This window comes from Dipodomys merriami, unplaced genomic scaffold (assembly GCF_024711535.1).
Source record: "Dipodomys merriami isolate MVZ:Mamm:240054 unplaced genomic scaffold, mDipMer1.0.p SCAF_602, whole genome shotgun sequence".
Classification (NCBI taxonomy): domain Eukaryota; kingdom Metazoa; phylum Chordata; class Mammalia; order Rodentia; family Heteromyidae; genus Dipodomys; species Dipodomys merriami.
In genome coordinates this window covers 535,119-556,240 of record NW_027206183.1, presented here as the reverse complement: position 1 = coordinate 556,240, position 21,122 = coordinate 535,119, and positions in this window count along the sequence as shown.

Here is a 21,122-nt window from a genome sequence, read left to right as displayed (position 1 = left end):
CCTCTGACTGAGCCTCCATAGCCAAGTTTATTTAAACTACAGAGTATACCCAGCACCAGAGTATCCCAGAAGGAAATGAAAATAGGAAAGGGATAACAAAATTTTCAGTCCCTAATCTCAATCCTAACACAGGGAGGTGTTGTGACTTCTTGGTCATGGAAGCAAGTTCTACCATTGCCCCTCAAGCATTTGTCTATCTCCTGGTGTAGGTAAACATATCCTACTACTAGCAAATAGTATTATGTGTGGGCTGGGCTCCACTGAATATCAGGAACTCAATACGTGGTGAAGATGGAAAACTCTCCTGGCAGATGAGCATGAGTGGTTGCCTAGCTGTAGCTCTATTCCAGTGCTTGACTGTTCAGCTCTAATGGGAATGAAAAAGGTCCCATCTCTCTACTTTAATGTTTAATCTTTCAGAACCTGTCCAAACTTATGTACCTGTAACCCCTCTGTGTATCACCTTTATAATATCAATAAAAACATTTTTTTCTTTTTTTATTGTGAAAATACTGTACAGAGGGGTTACAATAACATGGCAAGATAATGAGTACATTTCTTATCAAGAATTGTAGCCTCCTCCTTTGTTTCCCCTTCCCATCCCTTCCCATCCTCTCTCCACCCCCCCAATCCTCCCCTCCACCACACCCCCACACCAAAGTTGTAAAGTTCGTTTTCGACATAATGACTTGTACATCTCATTGTTGCAATGGGTCCACCTGTATCAATAAAAACATTTTTAAAGGCAAGTTGTCCTAGACAGAACAAGAGGACACAAGAGTAAGGGGAACTCTGACCCATCCTTAGCCTCACCATATATATTAATATGTGCCACTAGGTACAGAAAGCAAGACATAACGACTTATACATCTCATGGGTGGGGGTAGGCGGGTGGGAGGATTGGGGGGGCAGGTGGAGGATGGGAAGGGATGGAAAGGGGAAACAAAGGAGGAGGCTACAATGCTTGATAAGAAATATACTCATTACCTTGCCCATGTAATTGTAGCCCCTCTGTATGGTATTTTCACAATTTAAAAAAAGAAAGAAAGCAAGACAAGTTATGAGGCCTCTCCTTACTCATCTCGTAAGCTTCTCCTGACAGAACTGATGTTGGGTTTGTCTCAGATAATACAAAAAATTCGAATATCAGCTTTGCCAATCAAACAGGTACTGTGGGTGATTAGTACAATATATAGATTGCACAGTTTCTGCCTGTGGGCCAACACAAGGTGCTACAGCTGGCTCTGGCTTTAGATCTTAAACTAATGCTAGTGTTGCCACAAGAGTGGGCTCCAAAAAGAGTCAAAAACATTCTAAACGTCTCAAAGTGCCTAACAACCCCACAAAAATCTCACTTTGTGAGTTGGTCCTAAGGTATGAAGTTCAAACTGGAGTTGGGAAGAATTTCATTGTGTCTAGAGCCCATGAGGACTTCATACCTACTGAAACTGTTTAGGATTTCTAGTGTTAATGACCAACTGTCCATTCCCTGGAGAGCAGCAGAGCTTGGGTTTTCCAGTGCCTGGGGGAATGCTGTTACACTGTAGGTGGTTCATATCTATGCAATGTATTAGAACAACGAGCTCTTTTCCAAATAATCCTGTTTGATTAAAGTCTCACAATCTGCTATAAGCTATCCTTGCTCTGTCTATATATAGGTTAGGGAAACTCCTTTCAGATAGAATCAGGTGCCCCCTTCATAAATATTGATTCTTATTCTCATGCATCAAATAGTTGAAGTTGGATTAAGAGAACATTTTTTCATTCAAAAGTAGAGGCACAAAAAAAGATTCTGAAGATTCCACAGCTGTAAGCAGCACACTCTAAAGGGCCAGCCTAAGCCAGCATCTTCATGGCACATAAAACATGGTGCTGAAAATAACCAGTGAGGGTGCTTCTCTGATCTGAGCACTCCATTTTCAGGCTCTATTTCCAATGCTTTTCCTGCAGGTCAAGAGTTTCACATTATTAGAATTGGCACTCATATTTTGAACAGATAGTTCAGTGCCAGGTGGATGTTGGCAAACATCCAGTAGATGGTCAGCAGAGTTAGGCTGCATGTTTTGAAGAATTCACCAACTCCAACAAGTCTAAGTGTAGGATACCTTGTAAAAGACTCATCAAGTCACAATGTCTATATTTTACTCCATGATACCCTTATGGCATCAGGGATATGTAAAACTACTCTAGGGAGATATCTGTTAATCCAATAACAGGTAAAATCTTTCCTCCATTACTTATTGTGATCAGAAATGCATAAGGATTCCTATTAGTGTATGTGGACAATTTGTAAATTGTAGCTTTATTTAATATATTGTTGATTTTTTTTTTTGGTCCAGTTGTTGGGCCTGAGCTCTGGGCCTGGGCGCTGTCCCTCAGCTCTTCAGCTCAAGGCTAGTGCTCTACCACTTGAGCCACAGCGCCACTTCCGGCTTTTTTCTTCTTGTTTATGTGGTGCTGAGGAATCGAACCCAGGGCCTCATGCATGCAAGGCAAGCGCTCTACCACTGAGCCACCTTCCCAGCCCTATATCGTTGATTCTTAAAAACATCAAATGGATATTTGATTCACTTCACAAGATTACTTTCTGAGTACTTGAAACAACTGCTGGCTTCAGGGAGACTTCTAGTCCATGAGACAAGCAGGATCGCTCTGGCTCCAAAGGTTCCACATGTGTACACAAGGGCAGCACTTGTGGTGAGTAAATATTTCCACTCACAGAGCTTCTCTCTCTCTGACCGCAATTCCAGTCATCTTCTCCTGGACACTGTCTCCAGGTATTCCAGTATGCCTTAAGTTGTGAATGGTCCTTGTTTTTCTAGCCCATAAAAATTGAAGAGCTAAAATGTAAAATAAAATACTACACTACAGACAACATAAAAGAAGAAACATTTTATTTAGACAGTAAGCTACTGATTAAAACTTCAAATATCTCAGTAAATAAGAGCAAAATTTGACAAATGGGGTTACACTGAATTAAAAATGTGGCACAACACAATAAACAGTAACTAGGGTGAATAGATGGCTTACAGATTAGCTTAACATCAGCCAAGAACTTAATTATCAGAATATGAAGGAAGGTTAGAAATCTAAACTCTTAAGTAATGTCAATGAACACATTGGCAAGCAAATTTAAAGATATTCCTGACATCTGGAAGTATATGGGGCCAATTAAAATACAAAAATAGATGCTCAACATCCTTGGCATAAAGGAAATGCAAAGCCAAAGGACATTGAATTTTTCACACTTCAATGACAATGTCTATCACCAAGAACACAAATAAAAATGCTGGCAAAATAAAGTGATCACTTATACACAATTCATAGGAATATCATTTCATACTATGGAAATGTATGTAGTTTCTCACAAATTATAAAAAGCTGGATGCTTGTGGCTCACGCCTGTAATCCTAGCTACTCAGGAGACTGAGATCTAAGGAATGCGGTTCAAAGCCAGCCTGAGCAGGAAAATCTGTGAGACTCTATTTTTTTTTGGGGGGGGGTTCCTGTTGTGGGACCTGAACTCTGGGTCTGGGCGCTGTCCCTCAGCTCTTCAGCTCATGGCTAGAGCTCTACCACTTGAGCTACAGCTCCACTTCTGGCTTTTTTCTTTTTTCTTATGTGGTGCTGAGGACTCGAACCCAGGGCCTCATGCATGAAAGGCAAGTCCTCTACCATTGAGCCACCTTCCCAGCCCCTGTGAGATACTTATCTCCAAAAATCCACTAGAAAATCAGAAGTGGCACTCTGGCTCAATCTGTAGAGCACTCTTCTTGAGCTGAAGAGTACAGGGACAGCACCCAAACTCAGAGGTCAAGCCCCATGACTGACAAAAAAACCCCACAAAAATGATAAATAGATTGAAGATATGAACCAATACCACTACCTTATGAGATTGAGGTTCATTGCATATGTACATGTATGTGTATAAATAAACCCTCTATAGAATTAACATATGCTACTAAGAATGAAAAAGTAAGTGATATAATTATATAATATAAGGAGTATACAAGATTAAAGGGCCAGTGGAAATCTCATTAAAAATTTTTTCCTACATCAAATACAGTGAAAATGGGTTATACTTTGGGAGAGGGACATACAAAGCAACAAAGAAATCATCTTATGAATATGTTAGAAACAACCGCATGAAAGAAAAACCATTTGAATCCTTATCTAGAGGTTCATTTCTCCTAAAATCAACTTATCTGACCATTTCTGCTTGTCTCAGACATATACAAGTTATTGCAAATTATGTAATTGTAACCCATCTGTATGATATTTTCACAATAAATAAAAGTTTTTCCTTCTACAATCTATAGTACATTTGCTGATTTGTTTAAACAGCAATGCACATTTTCTGATACGTAGTACGTGATTATGGGCAAGTACATCATGTGCATGGAAGGTTGCGACATTTGCAGAGTGTGTACACATCTCTGAAGTAGCTCTGCTCTCAAGGGCCATTGGGGTCTCTGTGTGGTATTTGTGTCTAATATATTATGACAAGTAGAAAACATAGAGTCTGTACCGATATTGATTTAGGCTCATGGTAGAGAAGGAAGTCTTCTATTACCATATGTTCTCAAAAACATGTCCTGAAAAACAAAACTAGATTGTGAAAGCAGGTTGAGTAAAAATTACCTGTGTAAAGGTGAAAGTTCAGAATGCAAATGTGACATTCAATTTGGCATCAAACTTGATTTATTGAGACTAACTTACTGAGGATATTTTTATGATGTACTAATCTGTGAATTTATCAGAATATATTAGATATAAATTCTAGAGCCCTTAGTAACATTTTGTTGGTTTCAGCATCATCATTGCTTCCAGGGAGAAGTAAGCAGGTACATTTTTGGAAGCCTGTGCAAATGGAAATTTTATGGAACCCTGCCTAGATCAACCAGCAACGTTCTGTGGACATTGAATTTATGAACTGACCCATTGGGTCTGATGCCTTAATAACTTTGGTTGATATCCCACTACAATACATTTTTTTTTTCTGTCCATTTCACCATGCACCTGACATGGGATCCTCTGATGCAATTCAATTGCATCATTCTGAATGACTTTTCGGCAAATAGACACAGATATTGGAGTAAACATATCAAAGTTAACTTCAACACTAGGGACTCACTGTCTGTGGTCTTGGAAGAAACAGTAGCACCCGAGATGAATAAGGAGAACTTGCAAGTGTGCTTTCCAACCTATGTTTTTCTTCTGGATGCAAGGCCACAGACGCAGAGCTCCAGGGAAGAATTTAATACATTCTTCCTGGGGATTCACAAGAGTTTTCCATGAAAGATGGACTATACTACACATGTTTGTGAATAAAAGGACTCATGTGCACATGTGCAAAGATATCTATATATATACACACATATGTGTGTGTGTGTGTGTGTGTGTCTGTGTGTCTGTGTGTCTGTGTGTCTGTGTGTGTGTGTATACCTAAAACTGTGGGCCTCAGTTTGAACCAGGATTTTAGCTTAGCAGATACTTCATGGATGTACCTTTCGACTTTCACATTCCTTTTCCTCCAGCTTCCACTCTTTGTTAGTCCTTGGCTGGCATTATGTGCTTTTCTACAATGAAGCACTAAGCACACATGGATGGAGATGGGATGTTGCTGGTGTTTTGGCCCTCTACACTTTAGACAAAGATCGCAGTAACAGGCGATGTTTCCAAGGCGTGAAGAGAACAAGCCCTAAGTAACTCATTAATCTATTTCCATTTACTGTTTTGTTCTCAGGATAGGCAATGCCTGAGGGAAGTTTAGGTGCACAGATGAGTGTTCTCTTTCTTCTCTACCATGCCAACCCATCCTTATGCACCAGTGAAAAGCTCAGTTTCATACTTGTACCTTTCATCTATGGTTCAGTACATTTCTATCTACTAGTAGGAAATGAATTTGGTTTCCTCCCATATATAGCTTCTCTTTCTAGGCACTACACTTTACTCAACTATCTTCTTAATCCCAGAAGTCACTGCAGATTATGATGGGATGGCTGCTATTTCAAACATTTGAGTCAGTGTCACCAATTATGTACTAAAAGGCTTCAGATACTCCCTTCCCTCCTATTATACACACACAAACACACACACACATATGTATATGTATATATATATATATATATATATATATATATATGTCCTTATCTTATATGCCAGTAGTATGTTTGCTTATCTTTTTTTCTTTTGTGCTTGTACTAGAAATTCAGGGCATGTGCACTGTACTGAGCTTTCTTGCTCAAGACTAGTGCTTTACCACTTGAGCCACAGCTCTACATCTGATTCTTTTTGGTTGTTAAATAGAGAAATGAGTCTCACAGTCACCCCTGCCCAAGATAGCTTCAAAACATGATCACCACATCTCAGACCCCTATGTACCTAAGACTACAGGCATGATGCACCAGTCCCTAGCGTAGTTTATTTTTCTTATTCCGTAGTATTTATCCATGTTAAGCTAACTTTCCTTCTCTTAATTTCCCAAAACATGTTTGTGTACTTTTGTTTCTGTGCTAATATGAACACATTGAGAATTATAATCTCAGCAAATCTCATAACTACCTATAGATATGAAGAAAAGAATAGTCTGTATTAGTAAAATATCATTAATGGTGGGGCTGGGAAGGTGGCTCAGTGGTAGAGCGCTTGCCTTGCATGCATGAGGCCCTGGGTTCGATTCCTCAGCACCACATAAGCAAAAAGAAAAAAGCCTGAAGTAGGGCTGTGGCTCAAGTGGTAGAGCGTTAGCCTTGAGCTGAAGAGCTGAGGGACAGAGCCCAGGCCCAGAGTTCAGGCCCCATGACTAGACCCCCAAAAAACCATACCCTTCATATTATTGACTACAGATAATAATATTTATACATGAAATCTTTCCTGTAGATAAGTGGACCATGGCAATTACACAGCAGTAAATGAGAAATTTCACTCAATTCTACACCCACAATCGTTCTCAATTTCTGAACAATATGATACTTGTGCCAAATAATTTTTCATATTGTAGTTCCACCTGCAAACCATGAACTTTTTTCATAGTCACATGGTCTATTTAATTCCATTTTTATGCCTTCTTCTACATCCTTTATTCTCTCCTACATCTCTAATTATTTCTGTTCATTTTCACCTTCCTGAAGGAGCAAGCATTACAGGTATGGGATATTAGTGTTTGGTTTGCTTTGTACTCTTGATTGGCCTTTTCTCTCAAGGTTGATTCTCACCATTTGAATCACTCCTGCACTTCTGGATTTTTTTGGTTAACTGGAGAAAAGTCTGTCAAGGAATTTTCTACACTAGTTGACTTTGGCTTAGTATCTGCAATTCTCAGGTTCTTGATTATATAAGATTACACGCATGAGGCCCCAGCACAGATAATTTTCCAGACTTTCTGGATGTATTCCCAATCTCTAATTTGTATATAGCATTACCATCATTTGAAGGGATTTAAAATATTTTAGTATGTTTTGAATTTGTACAAATTATATTATGATAGGCGTCCATTGTGGTATTTCCATATATGAGTACAACATACTTGGAATAAATTTATTCTTATTTTTGGTTTTTCTTTTTTTGGGGGGGTACAGTTGGGGGGCCTGAACTCTGGGCCTGGGCGCTGTCCCTCAGCTGTTCAGCTCGAGGCTAGCACTCTACTACTTGAGCCAAAGCATCACTCCCGGCTTTTTTTTTTTCCTTTTTGCTTATGTGGTGCTGAGGAATCGAACCCAGGGCCTCATGCATGCAAGGCAAGCACTCTACCACTGAGCCACCTTCCAGCCCCTTATTTTTGTTTTTTCTACTAAAGAAATTCAGCAATGATTTTGAGAAGCTACCTTTGTGTTCTAGATCATCTTTATAAAGAACTAGTTGGTTTGTTTCTTACAGATCCAGGTACAAATGTGCTTGAATGGCAAATAGGAGTGCAAGTTAACCACCTATGAATATAATTAAAAGTCATAATTGAAATGAGAATCCTCTAGTTCCCATGGCATTTGAGAAACTTTACCAAGACAGAAATAAACAATGAAAATGTAATGCCGTTCTCTATCAGTGGGACCCTTTAAGGCAATAATCTGCAGGTTCTTTGTTTGCATGGTATTTTTAAAACTGTATCTTTTTTGGTCAAAATTTTATTTATTCAATCCTAGTAAAAAACATGCAGATCAAGTTTAAAGAGATGGAAATGCTAACTACCTTAATTTGATCATTATAATTACATTATATTAATTATTAATACATGTATTAGTCACATTGTACCTCCACAAGTGTGTACAACTAAAGTAATAACTATTAGCAGAAAAAATGAAACAAATTAAAATTAAATGCGATCACTAGGAAATAAGGTGAAAATATTACAGGTATGTGATCTACTACTGTGTTTGCATGGAGTGTGTGTGTGTGTGTGTGTGTGTGTGTGTGTGTGTGTGTGTGTGTGTGTTTGTGTGCGTGTTCATACCAGTCCGGAGATTAAACTCAGGTGCTGTCCCTGAGTTTTTTGCTCAAGGTAAGGCTTTACTACTTGAGGCACAGCTCTTTCAGCTTTTTGCTGGTTAAGTTGGAGAGGAGGGTTTCATGGACTTTGTTGCCTATGCTGGCTCTGAACTGTTATCCTCAGATCTCAGCCTCCTGAATGACTAACATTACAGACATGAGACATTGGTTTCCATCATTGAATGTTATTTTTAATTTTTTGTACATTTTTATTGTAAGAATACTGTACAGAGGGGTGACAAGGTAATGAGTACATTTCCTATTGAGCATTGTTGCCTCTTCCTTTGTTTTCCCCCTACCATCCCTCCCCTCCTACCGCCACAATTACCCCCTCCCACCAAAGTTGTAAAGTTCATTTTCCACATAGTGTTTTGTACATGTCATTGTTATAGTGGGTCAACCTGTATCCTTATTTAAGTATTTTGTTTTTTCCCTTCCCCTCCCTGAATTACAGAAGTAAAACTGTACCTTGCAGGCATTTAAACAATTAGCAAATTAGTTAATATATATGAAGCTACTTCATATATATTATTACAATACTGTGATCCTAGCATGCATCTCAGACCTCATCCCTGAGCTTTGGTATGCATGATATCATCATTTAAAAATACATTTCTTCTGCCCACACTGCTATGCTCTCCTTTAACTTAAATGTCTCTTGCCCTAAAGATTATCTTGAGGTTTGCCATTTACTCATCGCCCACATCCAATATTCAGTTACAATAACACTGCAAAATTTTGTGTGGCTTGATGTAGTTTTTATTTTTATTGTATTGATTGCTAAAATGATTTAATGAGTTTCAACCAAATATTTGGCTATCCCACTGTTTCTTTCAGTGTGCTGAACCTTTTCAATTTGATGCAAACAAAGCTGCTATAAATTTCCATTCTTGGGTAGAATTTAGGGCCTTGTAAATAAGAAAAATATTCTACCACCTAGTTGAGTTCACACTTAAATCTTTCTTTTTCTTTTTTTCTTTTTTTGGTCCAGAAGTGGGGCCTGAACTCTGGGCCTGGGCGCGGTCCCTCAGCTCTTCAGCTCAAGGCTAATTCTCTACCACTTGAGCCACAGAGCCACTTCTGGTCTTTTTTGTCTGCTTATGTGGTGCTGAGGAATTGAACCTAGGGCCTCATGCATGCAAGGCAAGCACTCTACCACTGACCCACCTTCCGAGCCCCACACTTAAATCTTTCTATTATTTTATGACAGGTGTGAGATCTATTAAGGTTATCGTTATTTTATATTGACCTTCATTTTCACTACTACTTTCAATGTTCCAGTATCTATTTGAAAACTAATCAACTTTCATTTGAAAAAATTGTGTATTCAAGGATAGGCTTTAGTTTCAATGTTTGCCACATGGATAACCAATTTAACGGCTCCATGCCTTATTTTGGGTGCCATCTCTAGGCCATGTATTTTTTGTCAATTCTCCAAAAATCAGATATCTGTAGATGTTACAAATATTTCTGTCTTATTTTTCATTGATTTATGTGGTTTTTTGTTATTTGGCCCCATAGCATAAGAGAAAGGCAGTGATTTTTCAGTACTGTTCTTATGTCTTAACATCATTCTGAATAAAGGATTTCCTTTTTCAGAAAATTTAGTCTGCCTGTTCTGTTTTTGTCTAGGAAGGGATAGAAATTTTGATGGAGATTGAACTGAACTTGTATATGGTTTTCAGTAATATGGCTATTTTCACCATACTGATTCAGCCCATGCAGAATCATGGAGATATGGATTAATGTATGTCATTCTGTTGATTGCTGCTTTAGGATTTTTACTTCAGCCTTATAACCCTTCTGTTTTGCACAAACTCCTTTTGATTCATTGCTGATTGCCACTATGCTTTTGCTCCTGACATCGTTTCCTTCATTCTTTCTACTATTCTTGAGTTTCTCTTGTTCATTGACATGCAGTGCAAGTTATTTAGTTCATTATTCCTTCTCTTGGTTTAAGCAAAATTTGATAGTTCCTTTAAGTCCTGTTTTCTATAACTATGTGTTTCTGATGTTCTTTTCATTTTCATTTGTTCCTAGGACCAGATTATTTCATGAAATGTGCCCTGAAAAACAATTCACTTTATCATGAAGCAATTTTTTCAATGAATAATTTTAATGCAATTATTATTTAAGTAATAATGGTTAAAATATAATTCATTTGATTTTCATATTATGTGCCCATATTCCTTGCTAATTTCTAGCATTACTACAGTGTAATCTACATGTGTGCTCAAGATAGTTGTAAAATGTTAAAACATGGCTGGTATTTGGCCCTACCCCATCATTTCTCCTGGAGAAAATTCATTACATTGATGAACAATGCTTTATTCAATAGAAGTTGGTTAAAATGTTCTTTGGCATATATAGGGCTCACGTAATCAAGGGTGAAATTAAATTCTAATGCCTGCCTGTTGATTCCGAATGGCAAATCTCTCCATAAAATCTTCACCTATTATTGTATTAAGGACTATCTCAAAGTCAGTTAGTATAGTTAATTGCTTAGAAGTGTGAAAATAAACACCTACGGTTACTATTTCACTTTGTTGATTTAATTCCTTTATCATGACATTAAAATCTTGTTACTTTTTGATCCTTTCATTAAAGTCTATTTGATGTGATGATGTTATACATGCTTGCGCATAGTTTTTTGTATTTCATTTGCATGTAATGTTTTATTCCACTTTTTTCAAGTTTTTGTTATTATTTTAAAGGTGATATACAGAGGGATTAGAGTTACATGTTGGATGAGTACTTTTCTTTTGGAATGGTGCAACCTCTGTCCTTTTCTCTCAGATTTTCCCTCCTAAGCCCCTTCCACACAAGTTGTATATTTCAGTTTCTGCCTAGTGTCTAGTATCACTGCTGCATTTGTTCACACTTTGTTCCACCATTTCTGTGTTCTCCCTTATCCTTACCAAAACAGATAAACTTATATAAAATCAGAAATCAAGAACAGTGACAAAGTCTTTCCATTTCCTTATGAAACTAGCAATATCATTTTTTCAGATGGGAGCATACAATGCCATTAGCTATGTAAACCACACATTCTTAATCCATCCACTGAGGGCCATCTGGGTTGATTCCATACCATGGCTATGGTAAACAATGTTGCAATGAACATCATTGGGCTGGTGTCTTCACTGTGGTCTTTTTTGTGTTCTATTGGATGAATGAATAAGAATGTAATTGCTGGGTCATAGGAAAGCTCTATGTTTACTCTTTTGAGGAATGTCCATAATTCTTTTATGAGTGGTTGAAAACTTTACATTTGCATCAAAAGTTTAGTAAGCATTCTTTTTTGGCCATATCCTTGGCAAAATCTGGTATTGTTAGTTTTCTTTATATTGGGCATTCTAACTGGGGTGAGGTGGAATCTCAATTTTGTTTTGATTTATATTTCTTTCATATAGAGAAATGTCAAATCTCTCTCTCTTGATGGATAAATTTACCATTCTACATCTTCTGCAGAGATAGCTCTCTTTCACTCTTTAACTCATTTATTAATTGGGTTATTGTTTCTTTGAGGACTTGATTTTGGAAAGGTTTAATGTTTTGACCATTGAGTATATTTTAGATACGAGGCCTTTGTCTGATGCATACTTAATAAAGATCTTCCCCCAATCTGTGGGCTTTCAATTTATCTTGCTAGCTATGCCATTTGCATTGCAGAAACTCTTCATTTTGAGGCAATCCCATGCATCCAGACTTTCTTTGATTTGTTGTGATTCTGCATATTGACTTCAGACATTTTGAATTGTGTCGAGGATCGTTGGTGTTTCCCCACCTCTTCAGGGTATCAGGTCTTACACTGAGGTCTTAGTTTCTTGTATAATTGATTTAGGTGAAGGGTGATATATAAGGTTCTATAATATCTGTTCTAATCTCTTTGAAGTTTTCAGCACATGTTTACACAATTCTCTTTTGACAACTTGTTGAAGATACTGTCTTCCTTCTATCCTATTTTTTTTCTCTCCTGATATATTATGTGGCTATAAGTATGTGGGTTCATTTCATGGTCTTCTATTCCATTGGTCCTCACCTCTGCTCTTTTTTTGGCAGTTGTGGGGCTTGAACTCTTTGCCTGGGTGCTGTTCCTGTGCTCTTCAGCTCAAGGCGAGCACCCTGGAGCCACAGTGCCACTTCCAGTATTCTAGTGGTTTACTGGAGATAAGAGTCTCACAGACTTTCCTGACTGGGCTGGATTTGAACCATGATCCTCAGATCTCAGCCTCCTCTGTAGCTAGGATTACAGGCATGAGCTGCTGTTGCTCTGCTTTCTGCCCTATTCTTGTACTATTATCAAACTGTTTATTACTATGACTTTATCACAGAGTTTGAAGTTGGGTATTGATATTTTTATAGTACCAGTCTTCATGCTGAGGACTGTTCTTGTTGCTCTGGTCTTTGACTATTCCACAAGAATTTTCAGATTGCTTCTTCTATATCATTGAAGAATGTTTTTAAGATTTTTCTTAGTATTGCATTGAATTTGTAGATAGCTTGAGGCACTACTACCATTTTCATGATGATAATCCTTCCCAATCAGGACCATGGAAGGTTATTCCATTACCTTATAGTTGCTGTAGTCCATGGCTTCTTAGCTTCTCCAGAGCATTTTTCATAAAGAGGTGTTGAATCTTGTCAAATACTTTGTTTATAAGATTTTGTAGTTGCTGTCCTTGTTTCTGTTGATGTGTTGAATCTAATTTGATCATAGAATACAACTTCTTTGGATAGTTGTTAAATTAGGTTGGCTGGAATTTTATTTAGAAGTTTTGCATTGATGTTCATCCAAGAAATGGATCTACAGATCTCTTTCATGATGAGTGTATGTTGTTTTTGGATGAGCGTTTTGCTGGTTTCAAAAAAGAACTTTGGTAGTGATCTTTCCCTTTCTGTTTCATTGAAGATTTTTAAGAAATAATGGAGTGAGTTCTCTTTGAAGGCCTTATAGAATTCAGCTATATATTCATCAGGTCCTGGGCATTCCTTAGATGGGAGGTCTTATATTGCCAGTTCAATTTCATTACTTGTTATGGGTCTATTGTCTTGGTTCCAATGTATTTTGTTTGTTGGAATATATCAACATTCTCTGGAAATTTCACCATTCCTCCCAATTCTCCAATTTGTCATGATAAATGTTTACAAATTATTCCCTTCTAATGTTCTAAAGCTTGATTGTATCTCTCTTGATTTTCCGATTTTTGCCTATAATTTTCTTTATGTGTGTACATACTCTTCTTTTGGGGATCATATTTGCTAAGAGTATGCCAGTTTTATTAATTTTCTTAAAAGAACCAATATTTGTTAATGTTTTATGGTATTTTCTTCTCTATTTTATTTGATTTAATTTTTAGTGTTTCAACCTTTTACTTTGGCTTTTGGTTTATTCCTGTTCTTCAAGAACCTTGATTTTCATCACTAAACTACTGATTTGAGATTTCCCCAACTTGTTTTTGTAAGCACAGAGTTATAAATATTCCTCTGAGTACTGTCTTCATTGAGTCCTAGAGGATCTGTATTTTATGGGTTCATATATGTTGTTTAATAAATATTTGAATTCCCATTCTAATCTCTTCATTCTGTGATATATTATTCATTATCCACACTTTACAGAATTTTCTGTCATAGCATTATGTGTTGAGCTGTAATTTTATTCCATTTTGATATGTCAGGATGCAGGGGAATAATATCATATTTTTTTAATTTGCAAGATTTGTTTTGCGACTTAAAATATGATCTACTTGCTAGAGTGTTCATTAAGTTGTTGAGAGGAATTTATATTCTGATGCTCCTGTTTAAATATTCACTAGATATCTGGAAAAACTAGGTGGTCCATACAATCATATATGTATGAGTTTTCTTTGCAGAGCTTTTCCTGGATGATCCAGAGATGACAATGATGTGTTGATGTTACCAATTATCAATGTGTTTAGATCTATGTGCATTGTTAGATTAAAATGCATTGTTTAATAAAATTGGGTACTCCAGCATTTGGTGAATAGATATTTAGAATTGGTATATTACTCTGAGAAAGAGTTCCCTTTATTAGTATGTAATGTCCTTCTGTGTTTATTCTCATTAATTTAATTTGATGTCTATTTCATCTGATATTAGGATTGCTACTCCACCCTATTTTTTGTGGGTTTGCTTTCTATTTGATAATTTTTTTGGTTGGGACAGCAGGTGGATGTGTTTTATATCTTGATCCAATTACTCAATCTATGTCATTTAATTGTAGGGTCAAGTCCAATAAAATTGATATTTAGGACTGAGAATTATTTAGTAACTCCTAACATGTTACTCACCTTTCTTCTGTATCTTGATTATCTGCCCTATTGCTTGGTTATACTTTTATGAAACTTTAATTGCCAGTTTCCTGTTCTTCTATGGATTCTATAAGTAATTCTTAATTACTTATATTTTAATATTGCCTCAATTGTTAACTTTAAAGGTTTGTTGATTTCATTGCATTAATTTCTTTAGAATGTGCACACATGAATAACTTTATACACATAAACATGACAAAAGAGAATGAAAAGTACTTTGATCCTCTTTACTTTTTTATAGTCATTCTTTTCAATATCTCAATCTAAATATATTGGGAAGTGATTACTGCATTGTGCTACGGTGGCCTTGGAAATTGGATTTCAATGTAAAGCTTGCTGACATTCTCATCCCCATGTTGGAGGTTACTCTCTCCATAATAAGCACCTGGGAGTTGGATGACTCCCTTTACTATTGTTATATGAATAAGAAATAAAATTCCATCACCTGATGGTTAAGCTCTTGTTTTGCTTGATATTGCATCAAGTGTTTTTTTTTTTTTTTACTATGTTGGGTCTGTGAACATAACTTGCTATAGAATCTTCCTTAAATGACACTTAGCTTCTGAAAGACATTCTTACATGGAAGATTTGTTAGTTACTCTGACCTGCAATATAACCACATTACACAAACTAGGTGGCTTGAAATAAAACTTTTCTCATATGTGGAGATAGTTACCAAACATGAAAACAATAGAATATTTGTTGTCTCATGAAAGCCAGCCCCACATTTAATGGAAAATGATTGCTGTGGTTTATGTGGTAGTAGAGATAAAGCAAACTATCTTGTGCCTTAACTAACTTTTTAAATTTCATTCATGACAAATTTCCTTTATGTCTTTCACACATGAAACTATATTCACATTATATCCCAATTTAGGGTAATATTTTAACATATATATGGGCAAGAAAGTAAGCATTCTATACTTCAACATCCTAAGTTTGAAATACTAGTCTTGAAATTCTATGTTCATTATTCAGGTTGACATTCATGAACTACTAGTGTGTTTTTTGTGGTAGTTGCTATTAAAGAGCACAACAAATATCTTAGTCTTTTACATAACTTGACTCTGGGATTATATAGATATAGATATAGATATAGATATAGATATAGATATAGATATAGATATAGATGTATGTATGTATATAATGTTCAATATGGAAATTCAACAGCATTTAAAGATCCCTTCATTTGCATCTTGAGAAATTATAATATTCCAAACCACAATCATATGAGGGAAAAAAGTCCATAGCAGCATTTACAGGACCATCAGGAAGAATATCTGCCCAGATTGTTACATTTCTGAATCTTTACAGGTCCACAGATAAGAATAGGAAGGGTAGGCGATAGTAAAAATATCAAATTTGGGGCCATTTCAGCTGTTAGGAGAGTATGATAGGAGGAGATTGGATTTATGAACCTATCAAATTTTGTAATATCAAAGAGTAAGTACTCAAATATAATGGAATAGGATAGTCCCTTTGGTTTGAAAAGAGAAAAGTTAGATATGACAAGAGGGTTTTTTAAATTTTATTTTATTTTATTTGTGAACATACTGTATAGAGGGGTTACAATTGCATGGGCAGGATAATGCGTACATTTCTTACCAAGCATTGCAGCCTCCTCCTTTGTTTACCCTTCACATCAAAGAGGGTTTTTTTTTAAGTTTTACCCTTACTAATTTTCTTTAAAAAATCAGGAAATGACTTGAAAGTGTAGAGATATGTTAAGCAGAGTGTGCAAGTAATCAGAAAACATTCTGAATCAACAAGAATTAAACAGGAATTAATGTGTGGTTCAAGTTGTTGATTGGTAGCTTTGAAAGGAGTAGTACATGAGTCCCTGAGTTTATATCCCTGTATTACCACACATATACATATGCTTCTGTGTAAGATATATTGAATGAAGAAAGTCAGGCTCAGAAAGTGAAAGTAGGGGGTGGAAAGGTGGCTCAGTGGTAGAGTGCTTGCTTTGCAAGCATGAGACCCTGGATTCCATTGCTCAGCAGAAAGATCTGGAAATGGTGCCATGGCTCAAGTGGTAGAGTGGTAGACTTGAGCTGAAGAGCTGAGAGACAGTGCCCAGGCCCAAAGTTCAGGCCCCACAATTGGCAGGAAAAAAAAGAAAGTAAAAGTAGGTATGTGTTCTCTCATATGTAATATTAGATAAAAATTATGCTCATGAAATATTATAAAGTTATGGAGCCCACATATATTCACTTACATATATACATGATCAATCTGAATAAATTATAGTACATATCAATCTAACCTTTCTGAAAAATTAACAGACTATATAAAAAATGAGCCCCAGAAGCATATCTTCTTGGGGCGTTTTAAGGGGATGTGGAAAGGTGTAAAGGTAAAAGAAGAATATGGTTGGGCAAATACAACATAATATTCAATGTACATATGTGAAAATGGAACTATTAAAGTCAGGGAATACCTGTGGTAGATACAAATGAGACGAGTTGATGTGACAAAGACCAAAAGAGTTGATGTGACAAAGACAAAGACAGTGACAAAGACCAAAAGACATTGTACAAATTGATTTGTTTTACACTTAATTAAAAAGTTTTATTTTTTCTTTTCAAAAACTAAAAGAAAAACATGTCTAAATAAAATACAGTGAAAGCAGGGGTTATACCATGGGGGAGGTACATACACAGCAACAAAGAAAGCATCTTATAAATATGATGGAAATAATCGTGAGAAAGAAAAAAAAACCCAGATGAATCCTTATCTTGGGGTTTATTTTGCCTAACATCAACTTGTTTAAGAGTTTCTGTTTGTCTCAGACATATACTAGTTATTGCAAATAAGAAAACCATAGGACCTATGTTTCGTTGGGCCTGGCTTACTTCACTTAATATAATTTTTTCCAAGTCTTTCAATTTCCTATCAAATGGAGGTGGTGGTGGTGGTGGTGGGATTGAGGGGGAATGGGGAGTTGGAGAGGGGAAGGGATGGGAAGGGGAAACAAAGGAGGAGGCAGCAATGCTTTATAAGCCCTGCTTTCACTGTATTTGATGTTGATATAATTTGTGGAGGGGAAGGGAAAAAACAAACTGTTTAAACAGGGTTAGAGGTAGACCCATTACAACTACGAGATGTACAAGACGTTATGCCAAAAAACGAACTTTACAACTTTGGCGGGGTGAGGAGGTGGGGAGGGGGTAGGGTGGTTGTGGTATGGGGGTGTGGGGGTGAGTGGGTGGGGAGGAGAAGGGATGGTATGGGGAAACTAAGGAGGAGGCAGCAATGTTTGATAGGAAATGTACTCACTATCTTACCCATGTAATTGTAACCCCTCTGTATGGTATTTTCAAAATAAAAAAAAGTAATAAAAAGAGGTGATATCTCAATGTTGTTTTTTATTATTTTTTTATTTTGAAAATACCATAAAGAGGGGTTACAATTTCATGGGCAAGAAAAAAAGAAAAAAAGAAGAGGCAAAAAAAAAAAAAAGAAAAAAGAAAAAAAAAACATGCCTTCCATTTTCTTCACATGGTTATATAACATATATGATGACTGGGATTGTCATAGATAGAAATGTTCTCATTCATGGAGCATCTTCTATTCCTTATCTTTAGTTTACCTTTGGGACTTTTGATCATGTACTGAGTGACCATAAAAAGTTTCCTTCTCTCTATTAGATGTCCCCAAAGAACACATCAGTAGCAACTGCCATGGTCTTATTACTACTTCACTTCAGCTGGAATTGGGTAGGACTGTTAACATTACAAGATGAAAATGTTTGCGGATTCTTCCTGCATTGAAAGAAGAGATGGCCAAGAATAATTTGATCTGGCAATAACAAACCAGTGATGTATATTTTAAAAATCATGGCACCCTATAACCATATAAGTAAATCATCAGCGTATGTCCTCATCCTATATGTCCATGATGAATTCCTACTATATTTAATGGTGTGTGTTGAGTAAATTTTAATAAAAGGAAAAGTTGTAGAATGGCATTTAACCATAAGAAAAATATTTTCTGCTTAGTTCATTACATGTACCTGTCATTTTTTTAACATCATCACCCAGATGTTTTTGGATTCACAAATTTTGTCAAAGTAGTTAACCGTTCCAAATACCCAGGAGACATTTTCCTTGGTGGGCTGTGTTTTCTCCTTTAATTGCTCAGGTTCTGATTCTGATTTGGTAATGGGGAGAACTATCCTCATGATGCCTCTTTGGCTTGGTTGCCTAGGCACATTTTTGACATGACTATGTCTGGAGACAGTTACAGTATATAGAATGCTGTATATTCTGTGGCCCAGGCTCTCCATGACACGCTTCTTCATCAAGCAATATTATAAACAACGGAAAATAGAAAAGGTTCAGTGCCTTCACCTGCACAGGTAAGGACTTAAAGTTTTGGATGGTACAGTGAGGAACGTCATTTCCTAGACAGGTCTCTTACTGTATAACAGTTTGTAATTGAGGTCTCTTACACATGTGTGCTTGTGCTGTTAATTTAAAGCAGGTCAGTAAAAAGTGCAAAATATATTCCATTTTTCCATAAATTCATTTAGTTTCAAATAACCTCAACATGCTCATAGCTAATGTTTTGAAAATTAAAAATTCACCTTTTCCTGATGTGTTTCTTGATACTAGTAAAGATAATCTGCTAAACAGAATTATCCATATTTTTATAAGTAAATTAAATTCATTCAACTTTATGCATGAAAATTTTACCATTCTCAAACTATAGATTTTTACAAACTTAGTTATGTGAAACTGTAGTGAGGAAATTGGGAATTGTCTCATTTATGAGTATTTGTATGGAACTGGTTTCTCTTGAAACAAAGACTTCTATTTCTTTGCTGAGTGACCAGGATGTCCAAAGATTATTTTGATGATTTTTTGTCCCATAGAATTTTTTATTTCTTCATTAGGTTTTTCTGCTCTTTTGGAATGCTGAATCTGAAATTTTAATCAGGAGCTTTACTCATTTCAGATTTTTTGTTTTAAGTCTGAGATGTACTTCATCATAAGATGATGTATCTTTTTTTAGGTGTACCCATTTTGTGAATAAAATACAATTTCATAATCCTCTTTGAGGCCAAGAGATTTTGATTGAGAAAAGGAAATTAGAAGAAGAGTATGACATTGTGAACATTTGGAATTTTCCAGAAGGTCTGACCTCAAGTGGAAGTAGGCCATTTTTCTCCACATAAACTACATGTTCACAAGCGTTTGAATAATAAAATATGGTAGAGTGGGCCATAGGAACTACAAAGGTGGGTGGGATCTAATTGTAATTTCATATAAATAAGCAGATTTCACCCTTAAAATGTATTCCTGGCTGGGGCCAGAAAAGTCACTCCTATAATACTAGATGTTTAGAAGTCAGAGATTTTAGTATCATGGTTTCAAATCAGTCCTAGCAGAAAAGCCTGTGAGACTGTTATCTTTATTTAAACACCCAAAAAACTGGAAGTAGAGCAGTGGATCAAGTGATACAGTGCTAACCTTAAGCAGCAAAGCTTAGATACAAAGCCCAGGCACTGAATTCAACAATAGTTCTGGCTCACACATATACTCTCACACACAGAAAAAAAACCACACAGACTTTATACTCTCTGTGCTTACTAACATTTAAGTATATCAAACTTAAGAAATTTTATTGATTGACTCTTGGATAGAAAAGAAACAGAATAAATTAATGGAGCTGAGCACTGGGGACTCATGACTGTAATCCTATCCTTCCAGATCTAAGATTACATATCAGTTTAAAGCTAAAATGGGAAGAAAATTTTGTGAGACTCTTATCTTGATTAACTACCAAGAAGATCAAGTGGAGCTATGGCTCCAGTGGTAGAGTGGTAACCTTGAGCAAAACAGCCTCAAGGACAGTGGCCAGATACAGATTTTTATCTCTAGGTTAAGCACCCAAAAAATAAAAAGTTAAAAGTGTGTTGTTCAATATTTATTTAGAATGTTATCATAGAATGTAAATTGTATTTTTCTTAGCTGGTTTCTATGCTGAGAGAAAGTATCAGAGGAAACATTTAATTTTTTTAAAGAGTTATTTTGCTCCCTTCTGTGGAGAATCCATTCAATGGTTTGTTGTCTTGCTACTTTAATGATCTGTGGAGAGAGCAAACAGTGAAAGAGCTTGTGTGAGCAGATTTTCAATGCATGGCACTGGATAGATGAAAAGAAGATTGGAAGGGCCTGGGCTTCATATAACCCTATAAAGATGAGGCCTGTGCTTTATCTTATAGCATACTTTTAAAGCATCAAGAGGATTCTTTCTCCTTGTCCCTCAACATGTCACAGATGAGAAGGAGACTACATA